Below are 16891 nucleotides of genomic sequence, written 5' to 3'. Positions count from 1 at the left end.
GGTGAGCATCCCTGCACTGCATGTGATTACCAGCATGGTGAGCATCCCTGCATGTGATTACCAGCATGGTGAGCATCCTGCACTGCATGTGATTAGCAGCATGGTGAGCATCCCTGCACTGCATGTGATTACCAGCATGGTGAGCATGTGATTACCAGCAGGGTTAGCATCCCTGCATGTGATTACCAGCATGGTGGGCATCCCTGCATGTCATTACCAGCATGGTGAGCATCCCTGCACTGCATGTGATTACCAGCATGGTGAGCATCCCTGCATGTCATTACCAGAATGGTGAGCATCCCTGCATGTCATTACCAGCATGGTGAGCATCCCTGCACTGCATGTGATTACCAGCATGGTGAGCATCCCTGCATGTGATTACCAGCATGGTGAGCATCCCTGCATGTGATTACCAGCGTGGTGAGCATCCCTGCATGTGATTACCAGCATGGTGAGCATCCCTGCATGTTATTACCATCATGGTGAGCATGTGATTACCAGCATGGTGAGCATGTGATTACCAGCATGGTGAGCATCCCTGCACTGCATGTGATTACCAGAATGGTGGGCATGTGATTACCAGCATGTTGAGCATCCCTGCATGTGATTACCAGCATGGTGAGCATCCTGCACTGCATGTGATTAGCAGCATGGTGAGCATCCCTGCACTGCATGTGATTACCAGCATGGTGAGCATGTGATTACCAGCAGGGTGAGCATCCCTGCATGTGATTACCAGCATGGTGAGCATCCCTGCATGTGATTACCAGCATGGTGAGCATCCCTGCATGTGATTACCAGCATGGTGAGCATCCCTGCATGTCATTACCAGCATGGTGAGCATCCCTGCACTGCATGTCATTACCAGCATGGTGAGCATCCCTGCATGTGATTACCAGCATGGTGAGCATCCCTGCATTTGATTACCAGCATGGTGAGCATCCCTGCATGTGATTACCAGCATGGTGAGCATGTGATTACCAGCAGGGTGAGCATCCCTGCATGTGATTACCAGCATGGTGAGCATCCCTGCACTGCATGTGATTACCGGCATGGTAAGCATCCCTGCATGTCATTACCAGCATGTTGAGCATCCCTGCACTGCATGTGATTACCAGCATGGTGAGCATCCCTGCATGTGATTACCAGCATGGTGAGCATCCCTGCATGCCCTGCATGTCATTACCAGCATGGTGAGCATCCCTGCATGTGATTGCCAGCATGGTGAGCATCCCTGCATGTCATTACCAGCATGGTGAGCATCCCTGCATGTCATTACCAGCATGGTGAGCATCCCTGCACTGCATGTGATTACCAGCATGGTGAGCGTCCCTGCATGTGATTACCAGCATGGTGAGCATCCCTGCACTGCATGTGATTACCAGCATGGTGAGCATCCCTGCATGTGATTACCAGCATGGTGAGCATGTGATTACCAGCATGGTGAGCATCCCTACATGTGATTACCAGCATGGTGAGCATGTGATTACCAGCAGGGTGAGCATCCTTGCACTGCATGTGATTACCAGCATGGTGAGCATCCCTGCATGTGATTACCAGCATGGTGAGCATGTGATTACCAGCATGGTGAGCATCCCTGCATGTGATTACCAGCATGGTGAGCATCCCTGCACTGCATGTGATTACCAGCATGGTGAGCATCCCTGCATGTGATTACCAGCATGGTGAGCATCCCTGCATGTGATTACCAGCATGGTGAGTATGTGATTACCAGCAATGGTGAGCATCCCTGCATGTGATTACCAGCATGGTGAGCATCCCTGCACTGCATGTGATTACCAGCATGGTGAGCATCCCTGCATGTGATTACCAGCATGGTGAGCATCCCTGTATGTGATTACCAGCATGGTGACCATCCCTGCATGTGATTACCAGCATGGTGAGCATCCCTGCATGTGATTACCAGCATGGTGAGCATGTGATTACCAGCATGGTGAGCATCCCTGCATGTGATTACCAGCATGGTGAGCATCCCTGCATGTGATTGCCAGCATGGTGAGCATCCCTGCATGTGATTACCAGCATGGTGAGCATGTGATTACCAGCATGGTGAGCATCCCTGCATGTGATTACCAGCATGGTGAGCATGTGATTACCAGCATGGTGAGCATGTGATTGCCAGCATGGTGAGCATCCCTGCATGTGATTACCAGCATGGTGAGCATGTGATTAACAGCATGGTGAGCATCCCTGCATGTGATTACCAGCATGGTGAGCATCCCTGCACTGCATGTGATTACCAGCATGGTGAGCATACCTGCATGTGATTACCAGCATGGTGAGCATCCCTGCATGTGATTACCAGCATGGTGAGCATCGCTGCACTGCATGTGATTACCAGCATGGTGAGCATCCCTGCATGTGATTACCAGCATGGTGAGCATCACTGCATGTGATTACCAGCATGGTGAGCATGTGATTACCAGCATGGTGAGCATCCCTGCATGTGATTGCCAGCATGGTGAGCATCCCTGCACTGCATGTGATTACCAGCATGGTGAGCATCCCTGCATGTGATAAGCAGCATGGTGAGCATCCCTGCATGTGATTACCAGCATGGTGAGCATCCCTGCACTGCATTTGATTACCAGCATGGTGAGCATCCCTGCATGTGATTGCCAGCATGGTGAGCATCCCTGCATGTGATTACCAGCATGGTGAGCATCCCTGCATGTGATTACCAGCATGAGCACTTAAGCGGTAAGCATCCCTGCATGTGATTGCAAGCATTAGCACATAAGTGGTGAGCATCCCTGCATGTGATTGCAAGCATTAGCACTTAAGTGGTGAGCATCCCTGCATGTGATTACCAGCATGGTGAGCATCCCTGCATGTGAGTACCAGCATGGTGAGCATGTGATTACCAGCATGGTGAGCATCCCTGCATGTGATTACCAGCATGGTGAGCATGTGATTACCAGCATTGTGAGCATGTGATTGCCAGCATGGTGAGCATCCCTGCATGTGATTACCAGCATGGTGATCATGTGATTACCAGCATGGTGAGCATCCCTGCATGTGATTACCAGCATGGTGAGCATCCCTGCACTGCATGTGATTACCAGCATGGTGAGCATCCCTGCATGTGATTACCAGCATGGTGAGCATCCCTGCATGTGATTACCAGCATGGTGAGCATCGCTGCACTGCATGTGATTACCAGCATGGTGAGCATCCCTGCATGTGATTACCAGCATGGTGAGCATCCCTGCATGTGATTACCAGCATGGTGAGCATCCCTGCATGTGATTACCAGCATGGTGAGCATCCCTGCATGTGATTAGCAGCATGGTGAGCATCCCTGCATGTGATTACCAGCATGGTGAGCATGTGATTACCGGCATGGTGAGCATCCCTGCATGTGATTGCCAGCATGGTGAGCATCCCTGCACTGCATGTGATTACCAGCATGGTGAGCATCCCTGCATGTGATTAGCAGCATTGTGAGCATCCCTGCATGTGATTACCAGCATGGTGAGCATCCCTGCATGTGATTACCAGCATGGTGAGCATGTGATTACCAGCATGGTGAGCATCCCTGCATGTGATTACCAGCATGAGCACTTAAGCAGTGAGCATCCCTGCATGTGATTGCAAGCATTAGCACATAAGTGGTGAGCATCCCTGCATGTGATTGCAAGCATTAGCACTTAAGCAGTGAGCATCTGTGCATGTGATTGCAAGCATTAGCACTTAAGTGGTGAGCATCCCTGCATGTGATTACCAGCATGGTGAGCATCCCTGCATGTGAGTACCAGCATGGTGAGCATGTGATTACCAGCATGGTGAGCATCCCTGCATGTGATTACCAGCATGGTGAGCATGTGATTACCAGCATTGTGAGCATGTGATTGCCAGCATGGTGAGCATCCCTGCATGTGATTACCAGCATGGTGATCATGTGATTACCAGCATGGTGAGCATCCCTGCATGTGATTACCAGCATGGTGAGCATCCCTGCACTGCATGTGATTACCAGCATGGTGAGCATCCCTGCATGTGATTACCAGCATGGTGAGCATCGCTGCACTGCATGTGATTACCAGCATGGTGAGCATCCCTGCATGTGATTACCAGCATGGTGAGCATCCCTGCATGTGATTAGCAGCATGGTGAGCATCCCTGCATGTGATTACCAGCATGGTGAGCATGTGATTACCAGCATGGTGAGCATCCCTGCATGTGATTGCCAGCATGGTGAGCATCCCTGCACTGCATGTGATTACCAGCATGGTGAGCATCCCTGCATGTGATTAGCAGCATGGTGAGCATCCCTGCATGTGATTACCAGCATGGTGAGCATCCCTGCATGTGATTACCAGCATGGTGAGCATGTGATTACCAGCATGGTGAGCATCCCTGCATGTGATTACCAGCATGAGCACTTAAGCGGTGAGCATCCCTGCATGTGATTGCAAGCATTAGCACATAAATGGTGAGCATCCCTGCATGTGATTGCAAGCATTAGCACTTAAGTGGTGAGCATCCCTGCATGTGATTACCAGCATGGTGAGCATCCCTGCACTGCATGTGATTACCAGCATGTTGAGCATCCCTGCACTGCATGTGATTACCAGCATGGTGAGCATCCCTGCATGTGATTACCAGCATGGTGAGCATCCCTGCATGCCCTGCATGTCATTACCAGCATGGTGAGCATCCCTGCATGTGATTGCCAGCATGGTGAGCATCCCTGCATGTCATTACCAGCATGGTGAGCATCCCTGCATGTCATTACCAGCATGGTGAGCATCCCTGCACTGCATGTGATTACCAGCATGGTGAGCATCCCTGCATGTGATTACCAGCATGGTGAGCATCCCTGCACTGCATGTGATTACCAGCATGGTGAGCATCCCTGCATGTGATTACCAGCATGGTGAGCATGTGATTACCAGCATGGTGAGCATCCCTACATGTGATTACCAGCATGGTGAGCATGTGATTACCAGCAGGGTGAGCATCCTTGCACTGCATGTGATTACCAGCATGGTGAGCATCCCTGCATGTGATTACCAGCATGGTGAGCATGTGATTACCAGCATGGTGAGCATCCCTGCATGTGATTACCAGCATGGTGAGCATCCCTGCACTGCATGTGATTACCAGCATGGTGAGCATCCCTGCCTGTGATTACCAGCATGGTGAGCATCCCTGCATGTGATTACCAGCATGGTGAGTATGTGATTACCAGCAATGGTGAGCATCCCTGCATGTGATTACCAGCATGGTGAGCATCCCTGCACTGCATGTGATTACCAGCATGGTGAGCATCCCTGCATGTGATTACCAGCATGGTGAGCATCCCTGTATGTGATTACCAGCATGGTGACCATCCCTGCATGTGATTACCAGCATGGTGAGCATCCCTGCATGTGATTACCAGCATGGTGAGCATGTGATTAGCAGCATGGTGAGCATCCCTGCATGTGATTACCAGCATGGTGAGCATCCCTGCATGTGATTGCCAGCATGGTGAGCATCCCTGCATGTGATTACCAGCATGGTGAGCATGTGATTACCAGCATGGTGAGCATCCCTGCATGTGATTACCAGCATGGTGAGCATGTGATTACCAGCATGGTGAGCATGTGATTGCCAGCATGGTGAGCATCCCTGCATGTGATTACCAGCATGGTGAGCATGTGATTAACAGCATGGTGAGCATCCCTGCATGTGATTACCAGCATGGTGAGCATCCCTGCACTGCATGTGATTACCAGCATGGTGAGCATCCCTGCATGTGATTACCAGCATGGTGAGCATCCCTGCATGTGATTACCAGCATGGTGAGCATCGCTGCACTGCATGTGATTACCAGCATGGTGAGCATCCCTGCATGTGATTACCAGCATGGTGAGCATCACTGCATGTGATTACCAGCATGGTGAGCATGTGATTACCAGCATGGTGAGCATCCCTGCATGTGATTGCCAGCATGGTGAGCATCCCTGCACTGCATGTGATTACCAGCATGGTGAGCATCCCTGCATGTGATAAGCAGCATGGTGAGCATCCCTGCATGTGATTACCAGCATGGTGAGCATCCCTGCACTGCATTTGATTACCAGCATGGTGAGCATCCCTGCATGTGATTGCCAGCATGGTGAGCATCCCTGCATGTGATTACCAGCATGGTGAGCATCCCTGCATGTGATTACCAGCATGAGCACTTAAGCGGTGAGCATCCCTGCATGTGATTTCAAGCATTAGCACATAAGTGGTGAGCATCCCTGCATGTGATTGCAAGCATTAGCACTTAAGCAGTGAGCATCTGTGCATGTGATTGCAAGCATTAGCACTTAAGTGGTGAGCATCCCTGCATGTGATTACCAGCATGGTGAGCATCCCTGCATGTGAGTACCAGCATGGTGAGCATGTGATTACCAGCATGGTGAGCATCCCTGCATGTGATTACCAGCATGGTGAGCATGTGATTACCAGCATTGTGAGCATGTGATTGCCAGCATGGTGAGCATCCCTGCATGTGATTACCAGCATGGTGATCATGTGATTACCAGCATGGTGAGCATCCCTGCATGTGATTACCAGCATGGTGAGCATCCCTGCACTGCATGTGATTACCAGCATGGTGAGCATCCCTGCATGTGATTACCAGCATGGTGAGCATCCCTGCATGTGATTACCAGCATGGTGAGCATCGCTGCACTGCATGTGATTACCAGCATGGTGAGCATCCCTGCATGTGATTACCAGCATGGTGAGCATCCCTGCATGTGATTACCAGCATGGTGAGCATCCCTGCATGTGATTACCAGCATGGTGAGCATCCCTGCATGTGATTAGCAGCATGGTGAGCATCCCTGCATGTGATTACCAGCATGGTGAGCATGTGATTACCGGCATGGTGAGCATCCCTGCATGTGATTGCCAGCATGGTGAGCATCCCTGCACTGCATGTGATTACCAGCATGGTGAGCATCCCTGCATGTGATTAGCAGCATTGTGAGCATCCCTGCATGTGATTACCAGCATGGTGAGCATCCCTGCATGTGATTACCAGCATGGTGAGCATGTGATTACCAGCATGGTGAGCATCCCTGCATGTGATTACCAGCATGAGCACTTAAGCAGTGAGCATCCCTGCATGTGATTGCAAGCATTAGCACATAAGTGGTGAGCATCCCTGCATGTGATTGCAAGCATTAGCACTTAAGCAGTGAGCATCTGTGCATGTGATTGCAAGCATTAGCACTTAAGTGGTGAGCATCCCTGCATGTGATTACCAGCATGGTGAGCATCCCTGCATGTGAGTACCAGCATGGTGAGCATGTGATTACCAGCATGGTGAGCATCCCTGCACTGCATGTGATTACCAGCATGGTGAGCATCCCTGCATGTGATTACCAGCATGGTGAGCATCCCTGCATGTGATTATCAGCATGAGAACTTAAGCGGTGAGCATCCCTGCATGTGATTGCAAGCATGAGCACTTAAGCGGTGAGCATCCGTGCATGAGTTTACCAGCATGGTGAGCATGTGATTACCAGCATGGTGAGCATCCCTGCATGTGATTACCAGCATGGTGAGCATCCCTGCACTGCATGTGATTACCAGCATGGTGAGCATCCCTGCATGTGATAAACCAGCATGGTGAGCATCCCTGCATGTGATTACCAGCATGGTGAGCATCCCTGCACTGCATGTGATTACCAGCATGGTGAGCATCCCTGCATGTGATTACCAGCATGGTGAGCATCCCTGCATGTGATTACCAGCATGGTGAGCATCCCTGCATGTGATTACCAGCATGGTGAGCATCCCTGCACTGCATGTGATTACCAGCATGGTGAGCATCCCTGCATGTGATTACCAGCATGGTGAGCATCCTGCACTGCATGTGATTAGCAGCATGGTGAGCATCCCTGCACTGCATGTGATTACCAGCATGGTGAGCATGTGATTACCAGCAGGGTTAGCATCCCTGCATGTGATTACCAGCATGGTGGGCATCCCTGCATGTCATTACCAGCATGGTGAGCATCCCTGCACTGCATGTGATTACCAGCATGGTGAGCATCCCTGCATGTCATTACCAGCATGGTGAGCATCCCTGCATGTGATTACCAGCATGGTGAGCATCCCTGCATGTGATTACCAGCATGGTGAGCATCCCTGCATGTGATTACCAGCATGGTGAGCATCCCTGCACTGCATGTGATTACCAGCATGGTGAGCATCCCTGCATGTGATTACCAGCATGGTGAGCATCCTGCACTGCATGTGATTAGCAGCATGGTGAGCATCCCTGCACTGCATGTGATTACCAGCATGGTGAGCATGTGATTACCAGCAGGGTTAGCATCCCTGCATGTGATTACCAGCATGGTGGGCATCCCTGCATGTCATTACCAGCATGGTGAGCATCCCTGCACTGCATGTGATTACCAGCATGGTGAGCATCCCTGCATGTCATTACCAGCATGGTGAGCATCCCTGCATGTCATTACCAGCATGGTGAGCATCCCTGCACTGCATGTGATTACCAGCATGGTGAGCATCCCTGCATGTGATTACCAGCATGGTGAGCATCCCTGCATGTGATTACCAGCGTGGTGAGCATCCCTGCATGTGATTACCAGCATGGTGAGCATCCCTGCATGTTATTACCATCATGGTGAGCATGTGATTACCAGCATGGTGAGCATGTGATTACCAGCATGGTGAGCATCCCTGCACTGCATGTGATTACCAGAATGGTGGGCATGTGATTACCAGCATGTTGAGCATCCCTGCATGTGATTACCAGCATGGTGAGCATCCTGCACTGCATGTGATTAGCAGCATGGTGAGCATCCCTGCACTGCATGTGATTACCAGCATGGTGAGCATGTGATTACCAGCAGGGTGAGCATCCCTGCATGTGATTACCAGCATGGTGAGCATCCCTGCATGTGATTACCAGCATGGTGAGCATCCCTGCATGTGATTACCAGCATGGTGAGCATCCCTGCATGTCATTACCAGCATGGTGAGCATCCCTGCACTGCATGTCATTACCAGCATGGTGAGCATCCCTGCATGTGATTACCAGCATGGTGAGCATCCCTGCATTTGATTACCAGCATGGTGAGCATCCCTGCATGTGATTACCAGCATGGTGAGCATGTGATTACCAGCAGGGTGAGCATCCCTGCATGTGATTACCAGCATGGTGAGCATCCCTGCACTGCATGTGATTACCGGCATGGTAAGCATCCCTGCATGTCATTACCAGCATGTTGAGCATCCCTGCACTGCATGTGATTACCAGCATGGTGAGCATCCCTGCATGTGATTACCAGCATGGTGAGCATCCCTGCATGCCCTGCATGTCATTACCAGCATGGTGAGCATCCCTGCATGTGATTGCCAGCATGGTGAGCATCCCTGCATGTCATTACCAGCATGGTGAGCATCCCTGCATGTCATTACCAGCATGGTGAGCATCCCTGCACTGCATGTGATTACCAGCATGGTGAGCGTCCCTGCATGTGATTACCAGCATGGTGAGCATCCCTGCACTGCATGTGATTACCAGCATGGTGAGCATCCCTGCATGTGATTACCAGCATGGTGAGCATGTGATTACCAGCATGGTGAGCATCCCTACATGTGATTACCAGCATGGTGAGCATGTGATTACCAGCAGGGTGAGCATCCTTGCACTGCATGTGATTACCAGCATGGTGAGCATCCCTGCATGTGATTACCAGCATGGTGAGCATGTGATTACCAGCATGGTGAGCATCCCTGCATGTGATTACCAGCATGGTGAGCATCCCTGCACTGCATGTGATTACCAGCATGGTGAGCATCCCTGCATGTGATTACCAGCATGGTGAGCATCCCTGCATGTGATTACCAGCATGGTGAGTATGTGATTACCAGCAATGGTGAGCATCCCTGCATGTGATTACCAGCATGGTGAGCATCCCTGCACTGCATGTGATTACCAGCATGGTGAGCATCCCTGCATGTGATTACCAGCATGGTGAGCATCCCTGTATGTGATTACCAGCATGGTGACCATCCCTGCATGTGATTACCAGCATGGTGAGCATCCCTGCATGTGATTACCAGCATGGTGAGCATGTGATTACCAGCATGGTGAGCATCCCTGCATGTGATTACCAGCATGGTGAGCATCCCTGCATGTGATTGCCAGCATGGTGAGCATCCCTGCATGTGATTACCAGCATGGTGAGCATGTGATTACCAGCATGGTGAGCATCCCTGCATGTGATTACCAGCATGGTGAGCATGTGATTACCAGCATGGTGAGCATGTGATTGCCAGCATGGTGAGCATCCCTGCATGTGATTACCAGCATGGTGAGCATGTGATTAACAGCATGGTGAGCATCCCTGCATGTGATTACCAGCATGGTGAGCATCCCTGCACTGCATGTGATTACCAGCATGGTGAGCATACCTGCATGTGATTACCAGCATGGTGAGCATCCCTGCATGTGATTACCAGCATGGTGAGCATCGCTGCACTGCATGTGATTACCAGCATGGTGAGCATCCCTGCATGTGATTACCAGCATGGTGAGCATCACTGCATGTGATTACCAGCATGGTGAGCATGTGATTACCAGCATGGTGAGCATCCCTGCATGTGATTGCCAGCATGGTGAGCATCCCTGCACTGCATGTGATTACCAGCATGGTGAGCATCCCTGCATGTGATAAGCAGCATGGTGAGCATCCCTGCATGTGATTACCAGCATGGTGAGCATCCCTGCACTGCATTTGATTACCAGCATGGTGAGCATCCCTGCATGTGATTGCCAGCATGGTGAGCATCCCTGCATGTGATTACCAGCATGGTGAGCATCCCTGCATGTGATTACCAGCATGAGCACTTAAGCGGTAAGCATCCCTGCATGTGATTGCAAGCATTAGCACATAAGTGGTGAGCATCCCTGCATGTGATTGCAAGCATTAGCACTTAAGCAGTGAGCATCTGTGCATGTGATTGCAAGCATTAGCACTTAAGTGGTGAGCATCCCTGCATGTGATTACCAGCATGGTGAGCATCCCTGCATGTGAGTACCAGCATGGTGAGCATGTGATTACCAGCATGGTGAGCATCCCTGCATGTGATTACCAGCATGGTGAGCATGTGATTACCAGCATTGTGAGCATGTGATTGCCAGCATGGTGAGCATCCCTGCATGTGATTACCAGCATGGTGATCATGTGATTACCAGCATGGTGAGCATCCCTGCATGTGATTACCAGCATGGTGAGCATCCCTGCACTGCATGTGATTACCAGCATGGTGAGCATCCCTGCATGTGATTACCAGCATGGTGAGCATCCCTGCATGTGATTACCAGCATGGTGAGCATCGCTGCACTGCATGTGATTACCAGCATGGTGAGCATCCCTGCATGTGATTACCAGCATGGTGAGCATCCCTGCATGTGATTACCAGCATGGTGAGCATCCCTGCATGTGATTACCAGCATGGTGAGCATCCCTGCATGTGATTAGCAGCATGGTGAGCATCCCTGCATGTGATTACCAGCATGGTGAGCATGTGATTACCGGCATGGTGAGCATCCCTGCATGTGATTGCCAGCATGGTGAGCATCCCTGCACTGCATGTGATTACCAGCATGGTGAGCATCCCTGCATGTGATTAGCAGCATTGTGAGCATCCCTGCATGTGATTACCAGCATGGTGAGCATCCCTGCATGTGATTACCAGCATGGTGAGCATGTGATTACCAGCATGGTGAGCATCCCTGCATGTGATTACCAGCATGAGCACTTAAGCAGTGAGCATCCCTGCATGTGATTGCAAGCATTAGCACATAAGTGGTGAGCATCCCTGCATGTGATTGCAAGCATTAGCACTTAAGCAGTGAGCATCTGTGCATGTGATTGCAAGCATTAGCACTTAAGTGGTGAGCATCCCTGCATGTGATTACCAGCATGGTGAGCATCCCTGCATGTGAGTACCAGCATGGTGAGCATGTGATTACCAGCATGGTGAGCATCCCTGCATGTGATTACCAGCATGGTGAGCATGTGATTACCAGCATTGTGAGCATGTGATTGCCAGCATGGTGAGCATCCCTGCATGTGATTACCAGCATGGTGATCATGTGATTACCAGCATGGTGAGCATCCCTGCATGTGATTACCAGCATGGTGAGCATCCCTGCACTGCATGTGATTACCAGCATGGTGAGCATCCCTGCATGTGATTACCAGCATGGTGAGCATCGCTGCACTGCATGTGATTACCAGCATGGTGAGCATCCCTGCATGTGATTACCAGCATGGTGAGCATCCCTGCATGTGATTAGCAGCATGGTGAGCATCCCTGCATGTGATTACCAGCATGGTGAGCATGTGATTACCAGCATGGTGAGCATCCCTGCATGTGATTGCCAGCATGGTGAGCATCCCTGCACTGCATGTGATTACCAGCATGGTGAGCATCCCTGCATGTGATTAGCAGCATGGTGAGCATCCCTGCATGTGATTACCAGCATGGTGAGCATCCCTGCATGTGATTACCAGCATGGTGAGCATGTGATTACCAGCATGGTGAGCATCCCTGCATGTGATTACCAGCATGAGCACTTAAGCGGTGAGCATCCCTGCATGTGATTGCAAGCATTAGCACATAAGTGGTGAGCATCCCTGCATGTGATTGCAAGCATTAGCACTTAAGTGGTGAGCATCCCTGCATGTGATTACCAGCATGGTGAGCATCCCTGCACTGCATGTGATTACCAGCATGTTGAGCATCCCTGCACTGCATGTGATTACCAGCATGGTGAGCATCCCTGCATGTGATTACCAGCATGGTGAGCATCCCTGCATGCCCTGCATGTCATTACCAGCATGGTGAGCATCCCTGCATGTGATTGCCAGCATGGTGAGCATCCCTGCATGTCATTACCAGCATGGTGAGCATCCCTGCATGTCATTACCAGCATGGTGAGCATCCCTGCACTGCATGTGATTACCAGCATGGTGAGCATCCCTGCATGTGATTACCAGCATGGTGAGCATCCCTGCACTGCATGTGATTACCAGCATGGTGAGCATCCCTGCATGTGATTACCAGCATGGTGAGCATGTGATTACCAGCATGGTGAGCATCCCTACATGTGATTACCAGCATGGTGAGCATGTGATTACCAGCAGGGTGAGCATCCTTGCACTGCATGTGATTACCAGCATGGTGAGCATCCCTGCATGTGATTACCAGCATGGTGAGCATGTGATTACCAGCATGGTGAGCATCCCTGCATGTGATTACCAGCATGGTGAGCATCCCTGCACTGCATGTGATTACCAGCATGGTGAGCATCCCTGCCTGTGATTACCAGCATGGTGAGCATCCCTGCATGTGATTACCAGCATGGTGAGTATGTGATTACCAGCAATGGTGAGCATCCCTGCATGTGATTACCAGCATGGTGAGCATCCCTGCACTGCATGTGATTACCAGCATGGTGAGCATCCCTGCATGTGATTACCAGCATGGTGAGCATCCCTGTATGTGATTACCAGCATGGTGACCATCCCTGCATGTGATTACCAGCATGGTGAGCATCCCTGCATGTGATTACCAGCATGGTGAGCATGTGATTAGCAGCATGGTGAGCATCCCTGCATGTGATTACCAGCATGGTGAGCATCCCTGCATGTGATTGCCAGCATGGTGAGCATCCCTGCATGTGATTACCAGCATGGTGAGCATGTGATTACCAGCATGGTGAGCATCCCTGCATGTGATTACCAGCATGGTGAGCATGTGATTACCAGCATGGTGAGCATGTGATTGCCAGCATGGTGAGCATCCCTGCATGTGATTACCAGCATGGTGAGCATGTGATTAACAGCATGGTGAGCATCCCTGCATGTGATTACCAGCATGGTGAGCATCCCTGCACTGCATGTGATTACCAGCATGGTGAGCATCCCTGCATGTGATTACCAGCATGGTGAGCATCCCTGCATGTGATTACCAGCATGGTGAGCATCGCTGCACTGCATGTGATTACCAGCATGGTGAGCATCCCTGCATGTGATTACCAGCATGGTGAGCATCACTGCATGTGATTACCAGCATGGTGAGCATGTGATTACCAGCATGGTGAGCATCCCTGCATGTGATTGCCAGCATGGTGAGCATCCCTGCACTGCATGTGATTACCAGCATGGTGAGCATCCCTGCATGTGATAAGCAGCATGGTGAGCATCCCTGCATGTGATTACCAGCATGGTGAGCATCCCTGCACTGCATTTGATTACCAGCATGGTGAGCATCCCTGCATGTGATTGCCAGCATGGTGAGCATCCCTGCATGTGATTACCAGCATGGTGAGCATCCCTGCATGTGATTACCAGCATGAGCACTTAAGCGGTGAGCATCCCTGCATGTGATTTCAAGCATTAGCACATAAGTGGTGAGCATCCCTGCATGTGATTGCAAGCATTAGCACTTAAGCAGTGAGCATCTGTGCATGTGATTGCAAGCATTAGCACTTAAGTGGTGAGCATCCCTGCATGTGATTACCAGCATGGTGAGCATCCCTGCATGTGAGTACCAGCATGGTGAGCATGTGATTACCAGCATGGTGAGCATCCCTGCATGTGATTACCAGCATGGTGAGCATGTGATTACCAGCATTGTGAGCATGTGATTGCCAGCATGGTGAGCATCCCTGCATGTGATTACCAGCATGGTGATCATGTGATTACCAGCATGGTGAGCATCCCTGCATGTGATTACCAGCATGGTGAGCATCCCTGCACTGCATGTGATTACCAGCATGGTGAGCATCCCTGCATGTGATTACCAGCATGGTGAGCATCCCTGCATGTGATTACCAGCATGGTGAGCATCGCTGCACTGCATGTGATTACCAGCATGGTGAGCATCCCTGCATGTGATTACCAGCATGGTGAGCATCCCTGCATGTGATTACCAGCATGGTGAGCATCCCTGCATGTGATTACCAGCATGGTGAGCATCCCTGCATGTGATTAGCAGCATGGTGAGCATCCCTGCATGTGATTACCAGCATGGTGAGCATGTGATTACCGGCATGGTGAGCATCCCTGCATGTGATTGCCAGCATGGTGAGCATCCCTGCACTGCATGTGATTACCAGCATGGTGAGCATCCCTGCATGTGATTAGCAGCATTGTGAGCATCCCTGCATGTGATTACCAGCATGGTGAGCATCCCTGCATGTGATTACCAGCATGGTGAGCATGTGATTACCAGCATGGTGAGCATCCCTGCATGTGATTACCAGCATGAGCACTTAAGCAGTGAGCATCCCTGCATGTGATTGCAAGCATTAGCACATAAGTGGTGAGCATCCCTGCATGTGATTGCAAGCATTAGCACTTAAGCAGTGAGCATCTGTGCATGTGATTGCAAGCATTAGCACTTAAGTGGTGAGCATCCCTGCATGTGATTACCAGCATGGTGAGCATCCCTGCATGTGAGTACCAGCATGGTGAGCATGTGATTACCAGCATGGTGAGCATCCCTGCATGTGATTACCAGCATGGTGAGCATGTGATTACCAGCATTGTGAGCATGTGATTGCCAGCATGGTGAGCATCCCTGCATGTGATTACCAGCATGGTGAGCATCCCTGCATGTGATTACCAGCATGGTGAGCATCCCTGCATGTGATTACCAGCATGGTGAGCATCGCTGCACTGCATGTGATTACCAGCATGGTGAGCATCCCTGCATGTGATTACCAGCATGGTGAGCATCCCTGCATGTGATTAGCAGCATGGTGAGCATCCCTGCATGTGATTACCAGCATGGTGAGCATGTGATTACCAGCATGGTGAGCATCCCTGCATGTGATTGCCAGCATGGTGAGCATCCCTGCACTGCATGTGATTACCAGCATGGTGAGCATCCCTGCATGTGATTAGCAGCATGGTGAGCATCCCTGCATGTGATTACCAGCATGGTGAGCATCCCTGCATGTGATTACCAGCATGGTGAGCATGTGATTACCAGCATGGTGAGCATCCCTGCATGTGATTACCAGCATGAGCACTTAAGCGGTGAGCATCCCTGCATGTGATTGCAAGCATTAGCACATAAGTGGTGAGCATCCCTGCATGTGATTGCCAGCATGGTGAGCATCCCTGCACTGCATGTGATTACCAGCATGGTGAGCATCCCTGCATGTGATTAGCAGCATGGTGAGCATCCCTGCATGTGATTACCAGCATGGTGAGCATCCCTGCATGTGATTACCAGCATGGTGAGCATGTGATTACCAGCATGGTGAGCATCCCTGCATGTGATTACCAGCATGAGCACTTAAGCGGTGAGCATCCCTGCATGTGATTGCAAGCATTAGCACATAAGTGGTGAGCATCCCTGCATGTGATTGCAAGCATTAGCACTTAAGTGGTGAGCATCCCTGCATGTGATTACCAGCATGGTGAGCATCCCTGCACTGCATGTGATTACCAGCATGGTGAGCATCCCTGCATGTGATTACCAGCATGGTGAGCATCCCTGCATGTGATTACCAGCATGAGCACTTAAGCGGTGAGCATCCCTGTATGAGTTTACCAGCATGGTGAGCATCCCTGCACTGCATGTGATTACCAGCATGGTGAGCATCCCTGCATGTGATTACCAGCATGGTGAGCATCCCTGCATGTGATTGCAAGCATGAGCACTTAAGCGGTGAGCATCCCTGCATGAGTTTACCAGCATGGTGAGCATCCCTGCATGTGATTACCAGCATGAGCACTTAAGCAGTGAGCATCCCCGCATGTGATTGCAAGCATTAGCACTTAAGCGGTGAACAACCATGCATATGATTGCAAGCATGAGCACTTAA

This window comes from Ambystoma mexicanum, chromosome 2q (assembly GCF_040938575.1).
Source record: "Ambystoma mexicanum isolate Mex_15411 chromosome 2q, UKY_AmexF1_1, whole genome shotgun sequence".
Classification (NCBI taxonomy): Eukaryota; Metazoa; Chordata; class Amphibia; order Caudata; family Ambystomatidae; genus Ambystoma; species Ambystoma mexicanum.
Note: the sequence above shows the minus strand (reverse complement) of the source record.